General features: G+C 37.5%; 1 long non-coding RNA gene across 1 annotated transcript in view; it reads right to left on the bottom strand.

Annotated features, from left to right (window-relative positions):
- LOC116665766 overlaps positions 1-15618 on the bottom strand; it is a 151587-nt gene that overhangs the window by 47189 nt on the left and 88780 nt on the right. Inside the window, exon 2 of the long non-coding RNA XR_004322432.1 lies at positions 6135-6265. This is a non-coding gene — a long non-coding RNA (uncharacterized LOC116665766). The remainder of the gene's footprint in view (positions 1-6134; positions 6266-15618) is intronic.

Raw genomic sequence — 15618 nt, 5'->3', positions numbered from 1 at the left:
GTCCCAGCTGGAAACATGTGTCACTTTGAAATTGGGATATTTTGAGAAGAGTTTAATAAAGAGGCTATTTTAAAGCATGAGAAAGACGATATAGAACCCATGGAAGATATTACAGTACCCTAGAGTCAAAATAGAACGGGTAAAAAGAGGAGGGGGTTTGCTCAAAGTGGACAAGGCTGTGTACTGAGAGCTTTTTTATGATAGCTGAGAACTTCAGTTAAAAGAGAGAACAAGCCTTCAGCGAGTCACAATGAGGATCCAGGGAATTAAACACCCCAAGCTCACTGTCCACCGTCCTTCTCTCCATGGATATAGTCTACACATAGGTCAGTCTCTCATGGCACAAGATCAAAAGGGAAAAAGTAGATAGTGGATCTGGAGAGGCAGACAGAAATTGTTACACTGAGGGTGTATTTAAGTAGGTTAGCCTCTTATATGTGTATAGAAATGTATAAACACATATGTTTACTAGTGAATTAGACTAAGTTTTCTTCTGTTACATCAAATGTGATGTGTCCCTTTAGCTTAACAGTCAAATAGAGTTCATATATTTCTTTTTCTTTCTGTTAATTCCTTGATATCAAGGACTTAATTCCTTTTTGTATCTCAGTCCTCACTGCCATTCAGTAAGTTCTAGTTCAGTATAGTTACTCCATGAATGCTTATTGTACTGAATTGAGTTAAATGTTTGCTGGAGACCACTCTTTCACTAAGTAAGGAATCTCACATAGGACTTTGACTTTACATCAGAAAACAATTTTATAGGAAAGGCTAAAGGTTGTATTCAAGGTCAGAGAGCTGATGAGCTGTAATACTGCATAAGAGCTGAGGTCCCAAATTCTGATCCTGTCCTTTTCTAATACGCCATTCCCTATATGCAAATTCTTTTTCTACATGAGCTTGACAAGTCTGTCCATTCAGCACCCTGGACAGTGCTTGGCATGTGGAAACAGAACCATTTTTGCTTATTTATTTTATTTTTCACAATCATGTTCTCTGATCCTAAAACCATACTGGGAATACTGTAGGTATTCCCTCTATAGTAGTTTGTAGAAGAAGTAAAAGAATTGATTAATAAGGAGAAGAAGAGGAAGGAAGAATGTTCCAGGCAAAGAGTATATTATTTCTTCCTATTTATGAATCTGTTTCCTTAGGTACATTGTTTGAGCACCCTGCACATGCATGCTGATAAAGTACACTGCATTTGCAGCTATGTACTTGAGCAACGTTAACTGTTAGGGATACTCTCCACCAGCTGATTTCATGGCGATAGAAAACCAAAGGAAATCACAAGTAGAATTTTATGTAAAGAGACCAGTCATTTTCCTATGTTCTCTTTCACAGCATTAAAATACTATTCCCTATTTCAATACAAAAAAAAATATTTCATGTAAGAGCTCATTTTGGGCTAATCTCCCAATCAGTGGGTGGAATGACTGAAACTGGCTTTTCTCTCAATGAAATAGTATTAATGGGAGAGCTTTAGAAATCATTTCTTTGTGAAATATAAATCACTCTCTTGGAATAAAGCATTCTGACAGGCAGCCTAGACAGTACTAATACAAGGTAACAATCTACCTATACTACTGAACTTTATTTGGCTGTGAGAAAAACAGTATAAAATTCTATTATGACACATCAGAAAGGCCGGGCTCTACCCAGGCCTTTGTATTTCTTTTACAAAAACACTCACAAATCATTTTAAATCATTGACCATATCTTATACCTCCCTTTCAGCCATAGTTCAGATGGAAGCAGTGTTATACTCTAAATGAGCTTTGCTTCTCAGATGTAAAACAGAATTTATGTTTACTATTCTTCTTCAGACACCCACACTTTCCTTCTGCAAGATAAACCTTATAACTGCTTTAAATCATCCATTTTCTTCATGTGATTACTGAAAGAATGGCAGATTTACAGGCATAAGACCATCTGTGCCAAGAAAAGAAGATGGTTTTTTCCTTAATAGAAGAGATGACATTGTTTTATTGTCACTTTTATAATCTTGCTTATCTGCACACAAGAATCTTCCATATCTGACCTGTAGGTATGTCCCCTGAGTTCCAGGAAACATAGCTACCTTTATGCTAACCCAAGGTTTCTCAGACTTTCAGCACTACTGACATCTGAGAGATAGACAATTTGATAATTCATTTTTGTGGGAGAAGAAGGGATGTCCTGTGCAATGCAAGATGTTTAGCAGCATCCCTGTCTTTTACCCGCTAGATGCCAGTAGCATACCCATCCTTCAGTTGTGAAAACAAAAATGCCAAATATCATATTGCAAAATTACCCCCAGGTTGAGAACCACCGTGAAAACACACCACACCTGCTTAGTAAACTCTGAAGAAAAAAACTGAAGATAAGGTATACGTACTAATTCTACAGAATTCATACATCCATTCATACACACGTTCATCCACCCATCAACTCTTTCTTTGAGTCATTTTTTCCTGACCTTTTGGAGGTTCAGCAGATCTTGCCCCTACCCCACCCAGTAAATAAAATTCTCATGAAGAGCTGGTTTCGCAGTTATTTAAAGGGTGTGATTGTGCACAAAGTCCCAGAAAGGACTTGATTAAAAAGCTGAATAAATCTGATTTGTGACTTATGAACTCATGAATTCTGGAAAAAGAAGTCACAACACTTGTACTCGCCAAGATTTTACTTGGTGTGCTGGAGTTAAAGAAGACATAACACAACAATGAATTTTAGGGTGCTAATACCTCATAAGATACCTAATGCTTAAGTGCCCAATCTCCTAAAAAAACACTACATTTTGGTAAACATATAAGAGAAAGATGAGCATATTTTTTGAGAAACTTGGAGTAAATCATGGAGTGAATGTATGATAAAACCTGGACTACAGATGTATTTTCCATTTTCTTGATACCTTATAATTTCAAGTTTTCCTACAAGTGTGCATTTCTTTTATAATAGAAAAAAAATCAATAAGCTTTATAAGATAAAGTTTATTAAAAATTCTGGCTCCTATACGTTTGAGGTTAAGTCCGGTATAGTGAATACCTTACAGTAACTTTCGGCCTCAGGTGGGATTATTTATGGGTAACTACTGAGTACCCCTGGAGAGCAAGGAAATAAAGTTGACACGATGGCATTTTCCAAATTGCTTCTGAACACACAAAACAGCAGCAGGCCTTTGAAGACTAGGCCTGCGGTCTCTGCCCAGGGAACAATGGGCTATGTAACAAAGTCATCTCTCTCCAACCTCCTCCCTTCTCCCCCAAGTGATTTCTGCTGCGGCAGCTAAAGCCTCTGACACCCCCATGCCCAGGCCTCTGGAAGGTCACATTTGCATTGGCTAGAAGGTCAGTCCAGGTGGTACTGCCCATGGATACTGTCTGCTATTGCTCGTTTGCTTAATTACAGATTCTTCCCCTGCCAGCCTTTCCTTCCAGATCACCTCCTGCTGTGTGCTGCTTGGACATTTAGCTGGAAATAGGAGGAAAGAAAGTATACAGCTGAGGAGCGAGCTACGGATCTGTGAGAAAGACAATCTACAGGTCCATGAAAGTTGTTGTGAGATACAAATAGGGGGAATAAAGGTCTCTCAGAGAAAAATTATTTCCTTGAGGACACAAATAAAATTTCTGTTGCGGTTGTAAGGAGCCCTGGCTTGGATACCATGTTGACCTGGGTTCCAATGCAGCTCCGTCTGCATTAGCTGTGCCACCGTGGGAGATCCTGGTAAGGTCTCTGAATCCAGTTTTCCCCTTTTGAAAAACGGACTTGATAATACCTTTCACAATCTGCAAACTAAATGATAACTACTATAAATCAAGTTTAGGGTAATTTTACAAGTCATTCACATCTTCATTCAAACAGTTAGCTGGGTGCACAACAATGTGACAGAAATTCTGCTACATGTTGATTAAAACATGGTCACCGAAAGTAGGCACAGTTCTTCGCCTCAGGGAGCATGCAGTCTGATTAGAAATCTGTACCCTTAAGAAATATATACAGAAATAAGTATTTGATGATAAAGGCAATACTCACAAAAAAGCAGAAGTTCATGGAGGCCATTTGAGGGTAGGGAAGGCTATGTTGAAGATCATCAACTTGAATCTGGAAGACAGAATGCCCTTGCCCATGCCCTTCCTTTACCAGGTGAAGGAAAGAAAACCATTCCACACAGACTAAACAACACAGAAAAGTATCTTAAGATATTATGGAACATAGGAGGCCCAAATCAGTAATTCTCTTTGTGTATTCAGTACATAGCACAGTGCCTAGCACACAGAGGTCAGTAAGTGTTTGTTGAATGAATAAATGAGATTTCCGAAAAGTATTCTGTGAGTGCTGGTTCAATTATTTGCTGGAGGTACAATCTTCAGGAAATGAATCATTTCTAAGCCTTAGTTTCCTTATTTATCAGCTACTATTATTTGTAATACTGCCATCTCTAGATTATTTTTAGGGTGACATGAATTAGGATTACATGAAAAAGTGGACATGAAAGGACATAAAGTGCTGCACAAACATTACTTAAGTGTCCCAAAGATATGAATTTACCTCCACTAGATGGCAAGTCCCCTGAGCACAGGAGCCAAATTATTCAGTTCACTCCTACATTCATAGCATCCAATGAGGTATCTGGACTAAAGCAGATGCTCAGTAAATACTGTTACTGAAATACCCATTGATACTAATTATGCTTTTATTTTTCAGTGTGTGGACAGCTATGTATATGCACACATTACATTGATTTAGATTCCCGTGTCCTTTCTGTCCAAGGCAACCAAACACAAGCATATTAATCCAAATATGATTACAGTCTTTCTCTTGTGTTCCCTGCACTATTCACCAAATTTATGCCTATTGAGTGACCTGAAAAGGTCCTGAAATATTTCTAAGCAGAGCTGTTGCCTCTACTAACTGAGACTTTCCCTTTACTCTCTAACGGAAAAATGAGAGTGGGGCACAGGAAGAAGGAGGAATGGAAGATTTATTTTATAATTTATTGGAACACTAATATGGCCACCTCAAAGTCTGAAAAGCAATAGAGCACAGGAAGTGTTGAAAGAGGCCATCTGGGACCTGGAGATTGTCATTCTAAGTGAAGTAAGCCAGAAAGAGAAAGAAATATATGATACCATATTATATCACTTGTATGTGGAATCTAAACGAAAAAAGATGAACTTATTTACAAAACAGAAACAGTCTCACAGACATAGGAAACAAATTTATGGTTACCAGGGGGAAAAGCGGGGGACAAACTGGGAGTTCAAGATTTGCAGATACTAACATATATAAAATAAATATAAAAAAAAGTTCATACTATATAGCACAGAGAACTATATTCAATATCTTATAGTGACTTATGATGAAAAAGAATATGAAAACAATTATATATATGTTCATGTGTGACTGAAGCATCATGCTGTACACCAGAAATGGACACAACATTGTAAACTGACTATACTTCAATAAAAATATATATAAGCTTAAAAAAAAAAAAAGAGGCCATCTGCCATGGACCTCGAGCATCCCTGCACATTCTTGCTGGGTACACCAAGAATGCAAGACCTTGAGTTTCTTTACATGAACCATTTTTCAGGACTGTATTAGCAGAAAGCAACCTTGAGGAATGAGGTAATGTCTCTACCCTTCTTCTCCCCTAACAAAAAGCAGACTTGCTTTCATGTACTATGAAAGTGGTGAATCCTTTAATCCAGATTTTCTCTTCTGTAATGCACCCCTTAGACTTGGTGAGGGGAGTAAGTGGAGTAACCAGCACAAATGATCATGTAGCTCTGGTTACTGCTTTTGCTGTGAGCAGTAACATCCTTTGTCTCTGAGCCAAGAGTCTCGTGTCTTCAGCCAGTTTCCACGGTATGGTAGCAGACTAACTTGTTAGCTTGCTAAGTGGATTAAAATCACAAAGCTTTCACTGTTCTGGACATTGGGTAAGAATTTTGGCATTAGAATCTCATATGTCTAGGTCTATCTTTTCATTTAACTTTTCTGAGTTTCTGTCTTTTGAATCCTGAGATCATAATCCCAACCACAAGCACTGAGCCAAAATTAAAGTTTTTTACTGGCAACCATATAAGTTTAACTATTACATTGTGCTAGCAACAAAACAGTACAAAATAAAACAATCACAAACTTACTGGTCACAGGAAAATCAGAAATAGAATAGTTCTGGGTGTCTCAGACATGGAAACTCATGGGTCATCTCTGGGGTTATTTTGAATGACACAATTCCAATTACCTTCTGTCTTTATGTTCAAGATTCAAATTCCTAGAAGAGAAATATTGATTAGTTGAGTGTAGGTCATGTATTGTCCCTTTGGCCAAGGTGGTGTGATTAGGAGAGAAAAGAGAGAGGCATTTTAAACACTTGGACTGGTTGGAGTAGCAAATGTCCAAAGAAAAAGCAAAAACCACAGATATTCTTGGAATACCACTCTTGGCATATGCAAATGCTCAATACATATTAGGTGCTATTACCTTCTTTACTGTTGTTGTTGCTATTATGGTTAACAATAATAAAAATCTTGTGACAAAGCTGTCAGTTACTGATAACATAAGCTCATTAAAAAAATATCTTTCACTATTAGAAAATCCAAATCTATCAGGGAGAATGTCATAGACGTACATTTAAGAGGTATCACGTTTTTTTCAATGTTAAGTTCTCATTAGTCTAGCAACCAGTGGGTGTGAAGGCCTGGGCTAACAATTTGCCTTCAGCCTGATAAGAAAATGAAGACTGTAACCATTGGTTGGAAGTACAGACTCTAGCTGCTTTGAATCTTAGCCTACCCACTTCCTAATTATTCAATTCTGGGAAATTATATTAATCTCTCTACATATCAGTTTTCTCATATTGAATTCATAGAGTTAATTGAAGTAGACAATCCATTTAAAAAAATTAACATACTCCTTGACATCTAGTATGTGCTCAATAAATGTTAACTCTGACTATTATTCAGTGAGCTGCAGAAGTTCATGACCACTTTTTCACCTCCCTGCCCACCTCATTTAAATAATAGGTAGATCTGCCAACTCAGCCATGGCCTCTACTGGACATTTTTATAAACAAAGATAGCCAAACAATTATGAAAACGCCACGTGATGAGGATAAAGACTTAATCTGGCAAATATTTTTCTGAGAAAAAGTAAAGGTTCAGTAAGACTTTGAAATTGCTTGTATAGAAAAAGGTACACTTTAAAGAGAGATCTAATTATTTGGCAATAAAATTCTCCTTTTATTGTGATTGCTGTGTGCAATTTAACCATGCTTTCTGATCTCATGTGCATACATTTTAATCATTCAATGGTCTTAAATTAGCCATTTGTCTCCTTTGTCTTAGAAAATTCTTTATTTTTGCAATGAAACAAGGTTTTAAAAATTATCATAAATATTTGCTTTACATAACCAGTGTTGAGGAAAAAAAGAAAAAGCACATTCATTTTCATGTAATTCTAAAAGGTACACAAAATATGGTGCTTTCTTAACTCCCTGCATTATGGTTACGTAAATATGATCTGTGACCAGGTATCCACTGCACTTGCATTCACTGAACACTGCAGCAGAGCAGGACCCAGGAATTATAAAACATGTACATTTACTGATCTGTAGTATCTCTTCCCTGTTTAATCTATGCCTTTTTAAAGATGCAGAAGAATCTAACGAGGGGTTTACCAAAACGTTAGTTCCGCAATAGCTGCTGATCTCAGTCACTAGGCATGACTTCTAAAGAAAAGGGAAAGATCACTTTCTCATCTCTCAGTATAGTGTTCTTGCTGTAGAAGTCCCAGTTCTTGTGGACATGAATCCAGACCAAACCTGGACCCCAATTCTATCTCTGCCATTTACTCTCTATGTAACTTCACACTTTAGTTACCGCTGCTGAGTTCTGGCTCCTAGGGATCCTGGTCTCTTACTTTATTGGGTCTGTGGGAAAATCAGAATTCATTTTTCTGAGTTTGTGTTTGTGGTCTCAATTGTATCAGAATGATCAGAGTTCACTTCATTCTTTTTTTTTTTAATATCTTTATTGTGGTATGGTTCCTGTATGGTAAACTACACATTTCAGATGTACAATTTGATGGATTTTGATAGATGTGTACACCAACGAAACCACTACCACAATCAAGATAGCTAACATTTCCATCACTCCCCAAGAGGTGCAACTTTCAAATTCCCAGTTTATCCCTTCCCACTCCCTTTACCCCCTGGTAACCACAAGTCTGTTCTCTGTCTGGGAGTCTATTTCTGTTTGTAGATAAGTTCATTTGTGTCCTCTTTTTTTTAGATCCCACATATAAGCGATATCATACGGCATTTTTCTTCCTTTTTCTAGCTTACTTCACTTAGAACGACAATCTCCAGGTCCATCCATATTGCTGCAAATGATATTATTTTATTCTTTTTTATGGCTGAGTAGTATTGTGACTTCATTCTTAACATCTTCCTCAACCTTGAAAACCAAGACCAAACCACAGGCTTCCATAACAAATTCCTGATCTGCTTTTCTTTCTGCCTCTTTAAGTGCTCTTTTGTCCTCATCTCCATCTCCTCTTCTTCTTCCTACTATCCCACGCATGAAGAGCCCTGAACATGACTGAGCCCTTGGCCCTATGTTCCCTTACATCTTCATTCCTAGAAACAAATTTTTAAAATTCTTGTCCCACTAATAATTGATATCAGCTACAATGGCAGACATCCTAATTCTTGCAATAATTCTACAAGTTACTTCTAACATTTGCCTCTTTTACACATTGGTATTATTTCTAGCCTTTGAAAGAAAACTTAAAACCAGAGTTGCCTGACTCTAATGACCATAGTCTTTCAGGCATACACTCTACTTCTTTACGTACACCTCTAGGTTCTAGACCAGGGCCACCTGAGCTCTTGGCTTATGTATACAGCTAATCAGTTCTGAGTGTTTTTAACTAGAGGGTGATCAGTTTCCTACAGACATACTCCCCTGTGCCCATCCCAGTTTCTGTCCATCAGAATTACCACTATCCTTACAATTTCCTCAACTGCTGGGACATTAAATTACCTAATCCACAGGGTCAGTCATAAGGACAAAATAAGTGAATGGGTATAGACAGGGCAGTACTTGGCACATGGTCCTTTCTCAGTAAGTTCTCTTATTGTTGTTACTAATACCACGAAAATGCTCTAAAACCTTAAGATCTAGAAAATGAGTTGATACACAGAGTAACAATTCAATCAGTTAAGTGCTGTGATAGACATTTGAATAAGATGGCCTATGATCACAGAATAGAGTGTCTAAATGCACAGTGTCTCCACTTTTAATATTTAAGTAGCTAAACATACACAGAGGCACACACGCACATACACTGAGTATGTGTGTGCCCCATATTTTGGAGAAAGTATATTGGTAAGATTCTTCTGGACTATGCCCCACGGGATGAAATTCTTAGTGAATGCCACTTTGAAGTGAGAAATTCTATTTTCAATTACCAGGTTTGTCTCCTTAAGTAATTGAAACCCACAAGCCTTGGATATAAAGCGGCTTTGTGTCACTGACTGTAATAGAGCAATTTGAGCTGAGGTGACAATACTGTTTTTGAAATGGGAGGGGTTTGTTTAGCTGATATAAAATACATAAATACATATTTATTTAAATATATTTTTTAAAAGGATTTGTGCCTCAGTGGTGCAGCTCCTAAACCTCTAATTATATTTAATATAGTAAGGAAACCTAGTCTTAGCTTCCTGGTCCCTCCCACAAGAGTCAAGAAAACAATCAGTGAATTTCATGAAGGAAAAGCCCAACGCCCTTCTCTCTCTTTCTCCAGAAGCAACAGAGCCCGATTCATTGGTCCATGCTGCTACTAACAGGACAGGTCCTCGCTAGCCATCACCTGAAGGGATGAGAAAATAACCATTAAATTCCTGTATCTCTTAACTTACTGAGATCTGGAGAGGAAAAGGATAGGGGATGGCATTAAAGCTTACTTCCACTTACTTCTATTGTTGCCACTGAGAAAATTAGAAAATTAATCCTTATCTGGACTAAGGCAGAGGAGGAAGTAGATGGGTAGAAAAGAAACCACATGCTTCTTAATAACCTCACTGTCATTAATGCACCCTGAGGAAGGCACCAGTGTCCAGCAGTCATGAGAGAGGCAGGGGAGAGAGGCACAGTAATTGAGAAGGGTGATGTTCCAAAGGAAGACAAATGGAGGAACTCTTGAAATAGATTTGCTTGTGTTTAAATCCTGGTTGTATCATATCACACAGTTGCCACCTGTGTGACCTGGGCAAATGATTTTAACCCTCTGAATTCCAGTTGGTTCATTTGTATAATTGGGACAAATCTGACATTAAATAACTGGCGACAGAATTAAAGAAGGTGATGGAGGCAAATGGTGTAGCATGTAATGAGTATCCATTCAGTTATGGTTTCCTTCTTTGTTTTGACTACCAACTCTACTTTCTCCAGTACCACATTTAAGAGCAATATATTAATTTCTATAAAAATCAAATCATCAAGAAAAATTAAAGTGTTTTCTGATTGAGAAGAGGGAAGAAATTGGAAAAATCTTTTTGAAGTTTGTGTTGGAAAATATTCTGAAATCAAGCTAGGACCTATGTGGGTAGAGTGTTCTGACTAGTTAACAATCCCTACACGGACAAAGGAGGGGACAGTAGTTACTTGCATACTATATAGTTATGATCTCTGAACAAACATGTTTTAGAGATATTTGCAACATAATACATCAGATTTGAATCGCAAAGCCCAAAATATCCAACCACAAAGAAACAAAATTATGACTGACTTTCACCTTTTATTACATTTTATTGGGAGTATAAAGAGGAATGACACAGTCCTTGTTATCCATTAAGCAGGTAAATAAGACAGAAAAGATATTCTATAGATAGCTCAGAAACAAATCCCATTTATAATCCCAACAAAAAGAATAACATACTTAGGAGTAAATTTAACCAAGGAGGTGAAAGGTTTTTACACTGAAAACTTTAAGACATTGATGAAAGAAATTGAAACAGACACAAAAATATAAAGATATTACATGCTCATGGATTGGAAGAATTAATGTTAAAATGTCCATACTACCCAATGCAATCTACAAGTTGGATGAAATTCCTAACAAAATCCCAATGGCATTTTTCACAGAAATAGAACTAACATTCTTAAAATTTGTATGGAATCACAAAAGACTCCAAATAGCCAAAGCAACTCCTGAGAAAGAAGAAAAAAGCTGGGGTCATCATGCTTTGTGATTTCAAACTGTATTACAGAGCACTAGTAATCAAAACAGTATGGTATTCACATAAAAACAGACACATAGATCAACAGAACAGAACAGAGGGCCCAGAAATGAACCACACACCTATGGTCAATTTATCTACAAAAAAGGAGCCAAGAATATACAATGGGGAAAGGACAGTCTTCTTCAATAATCAGTGTTGAGAAAACTAAATAATCACATACCAAAGAATGAAACTGGACTACCATCTTACACCAGACAAAGAAATCAACTCAAAATGATTAAAGACTTGAACATAAGTCCCAAAAGCATAAAACTCCTAGAAAAAAACATATGGATAAGTTCCTGGACATTGGTCTTAGCAATGATTTTGATTTGACATTAAAAGCAAAGGCAACAAAAGCAAAAATAAACAAGTGAGACTGTATCAACCAGAAAGCTTCTGCACAGCAAAGGAAATTATCAACAAAATGAAAAAGCAACCTATGAAATGAGATAAAAAATTTGCAAACCACATAAATGATAAGAAGTTAATATCCAAAATATACCTGGAATTCATACAACTTAATAGCAAGGAAAAAACAAATAACCTAACTTTAAAATGGGCAAAGGATCTGAATAGACATTTTTCCAAAGAAGACATTAAAAATGACCAGCAAGTACAAAAATGATCTCAACATCACTAATATCAAGGAAATGCAAATCAACCACAAAAAACGGTATCACCTCATATCTGTTAGGATGGCTATCGTTAAAAACACAAGAGGTGAATGATGATTAAGAATGCAGAGAAAAGGGAAATCTTGTACACTCTTTGTGGAAGTGTAAACTTGTGTAGCCACTATGGAGAGCAGTATGGAGGTTCCTCAAGTTAAAAAGAACTACCATGTGATCTAGCAATCCCACTCTCTGATGTATATATCCAAAAGAAACAAAATTACTGTCTTGAAGAGATAGCTGTTCTCCAGTGTTTATGGAGCATTATTCACAACAGCCAAGGCATGCAAACAACACAAGTTGTCAGTAGATGAGTGGATAAAGAAAATGTAATTGATACACATACAGACATACACATACACATGAATATTATTCAGCCTTGAAAAAGAAGGAAATCCTGCCATTTGCAACAACATCGATGAATCTGAAGGTCATTATGCTAAGTGAAAGAATCCAAACAAAAACAAACACTGCATAGTATCACTTATGTGTAGAATCTGGGGGAAAAAAAATTGAACTCACAGAAACAAGAGTGGAATGGTGGTTGCCCAGAGATACGGAATAGAGGAAAGAGGGAGATTCTGGTAAAAGGTTACAAACTTTCAGTTATACAATGAATAAGGTCTGAGGACCTAATGTATAACATTTTGATTACAGTTGATAATACAGGATTGTACAATTGAAATTTACTGAGAGAGTGGAACTTCAGTGTTCCCACGGGGGAAAAAGAAGTGGATAAACATGTGAGGTGATGGATATGTCAACTGACCTGATGGTAGGAATTGTTTCACAATATACGTACAGTATATGAAATTATTGCATTGTTCACTTCATAGATTGTAACAGTTTGTCAATTATACCTCAGTAGAGCTGCAAAAACATAAGAGGAGTATTATCTTGTTAAAAGGTGGGAGTCTATGACCCCTACCTTGAATCTTGGTAGGGTTATACTTTTCAGCATTAATTTTCTAGAAACCAACTAGGTGTCCTACAATTCAATTAAATTCTGATACTAACTAGCCAGATTTAGCACAGACCCCACAGGTTAAGAGGCTCAGGGCCGTGAGACAGTCCCCACTTTGGACTCCAGCAACATGTCCTAGGGACAGCCACACTTTTGACCAATAGGCTTAGTGACAAATTCAGGGGTTCCCCTGACCCCTGCAGTTGCAATAATTTGCTAGAACAACTCACAAAACTCAAGAAGGTGCCACATTTAAATTATAATTTTATTATAAAAGATACAAATGAACAGCCAGTCCCAAGCATAGGAGCTTCTGGCACCATGAAGTCAGAGTATGTCACCCTCTCGGTACATCAGTATGAACACCAACCAAGAAGTTCTCTAACTCCTCTCCCCTCCGTGGAGGTCAGGGGGTGAGACTGAAATTTCCAACCCTCTCATCACAGAGTTGGCTTTTCTGTCAGTTAACCCCATGCGAAAGCAATCTAGGGGCCCCACTATGAGTTACCTCACTGCATAAACTCAGATATGATTGAAGAAGGGTCAATATGAATAACAAAACACATTGATGGCTCAGAAAATTCCAAGGATTTTTGAAGCTCTGTGCCAGGAACCAGGGACAAACACCAGACAGATTCTTTATTTTATCATATCTTGTGACTGCTTTCACAAAGAGAGGCTGCTAAGGTGATCCTCTGTGATGCACAAGGCTGGGTCATAAAAGGTCTTGCAGCTTCCAACTTGTTCAGTGGAACATTCATACTGAGAGCCCGGAACAATACTCTAAGAAGCTCCAATCCACAAGGCCTCCATGTCATAAACCAACCAAACCACATGTAGGCACTCTGGTTGCTGGTCCTAGCTTTTGAGTCATTCTAGCACAAATATGAGATGAGTCTTCACATGATTCTAGACACCAGCCCTCTAGCCATCTCAGCCATTAAATCTTCCCAACTGAATCCCCAGAATGTGGATCAGAGAAAAGCCATCCTGCTGGGTCCTACTGAATTCCTGACCCACAGAATCTGCAAGCATAATAAGGGGGCTATTCTATGCTGCTAAGTTACAGGTACTTTGTTACACAGCAATATAACAAGTCATAACAAGTGAGGCTAGAGAAGTAGAATGGGGCCAAGTTATGCCATGTTAAGAGCACTGGGCTTTTATTCCATAGAAAAGTGGTTTTTAGAGTGGGGAGGAATGCATCATAGTTGGACTTCTTTTTTTTTTAACTGAAGTATAGTTGGTTTACAGTATTGTGTTAATTTCTGGTGTACAGCACAGTGATTCAGTTGTGTGTATGTGTATGTGTGTGTGTATATATATATTCCTTTCATATTATTTTTCATTATAGGCTATTACAAGGTATTGAACATAATTCCCTGTGCTATACAGTAGGACCTTGTTGTTTATCTATTTTATATATAGTAGTTAGTATCTACAAATCTCGAACTCCCAATTTATCCCTCCCCACTGGTAATCATAGGTTGGACTTACTTTTTAGGTAACTTATTCTGGCTGCAGTGAGAAGGCTAAATTTAAGATAGTCAAGAACTGGAGTCAGGGAGATGGTAAGAGACTACTGAAAGAGGACGAAGACATTTACTAGAAAAATAATGATATAAATAGAGAAGGAAGGATAGACTTAACAAAAGACAAAACAACAACACACAAAAATTTTATGGGGTAAAAGCAGCAGAATTTGGTGGAAAATCCAATATAGAATTGGGGAACAGGAGAGAGAAGGAAGAATTAATGATGACCCTCATGTTTCTGGAATGGTTAGGAAGATGGTAGGGCTATTAACTGAGATTTAGAAAAAGAAAATCTGTGGTTGAAGGAAAAGTAATATCCACCAAGTTTTGCATGTTTTGAATTGAAAGTTCTTTGCGGTGCTAGGTGGACATATCCAGCAAAATGCTCACAAGCCTAAATCTTGGGAAAGAAGTTAAGACAGATGGTGGTAGATTTGAGAATCAACAGTTACTACAGTTAAACCAATGAAAACAGATTAGATCATTTGGAGAAATTATGTAAAATGGAGAATCAAAGATAAATCTCTACAGAACTCCAATACTTAAGAGTCTTATAATGGTAGGAATGACAAAGGAAACAAAGAAAAAAGAAAAGTAAGGTCAGAGAGGAAAGCAGGAGTGACACTGACTCCAAGGAGTAAAGAGTGTCAGAAAGTCTTTGTTGTTCTCTACCATCAAATGCAGCAGAGAAGCCCACTAACCCCATGCCAAGACCTTTGCAAGACACTGAGAATGTAAATTTGAATCCATCATCATTCTAGCCTTCACAGAGACTAGACAGGTAAACAAATATGTGACAGAGTGGGAAAAGTGCAAAACGGAACTGTTATTCAGTACAAAATAACTCCGAGGAGGGAGAAATTGACTTCTCGGTGAAAATGAAGGGAATCTTCAGAGGATATAATAAATCAGGTTTTTGTCTTGTAAAATGATATACAAGCCACTTGAATCCAAGAATCAGAATTTTTTTTCACACTCAAGCCTTGAGGACCACTTCCTGGAGTTTAGCAGGTTAGTATACAGGATGGAATACATAATGGGCCTGAAATTCTGCAACTTCTGGGAAAGCCATGCATTCTGAAACAGATAATTTGCATTAATGTATTAAAAACAAAAGCCATCCAGAGAAGGAAGAGGGTTGTCATTCACACCAGACTCCAGGGGAAG

This window comes from Camelus ferus, chromosome 9 (assembly GCF_009834535.1).
Source record: "Camelus ferus isolate YT-003-E chromosome 9, BCGSAC_Cfer_1.0, whole genome shotgun sequence".
NCBI lineage: Eukaryota > Metazoa > Chordata > Mammalia > Artiodactyla > Camelidae > Camelus > Camelus ferus.
This window is presented reverse-complemented; position numbering and strand designations above follow the sequence as displayed.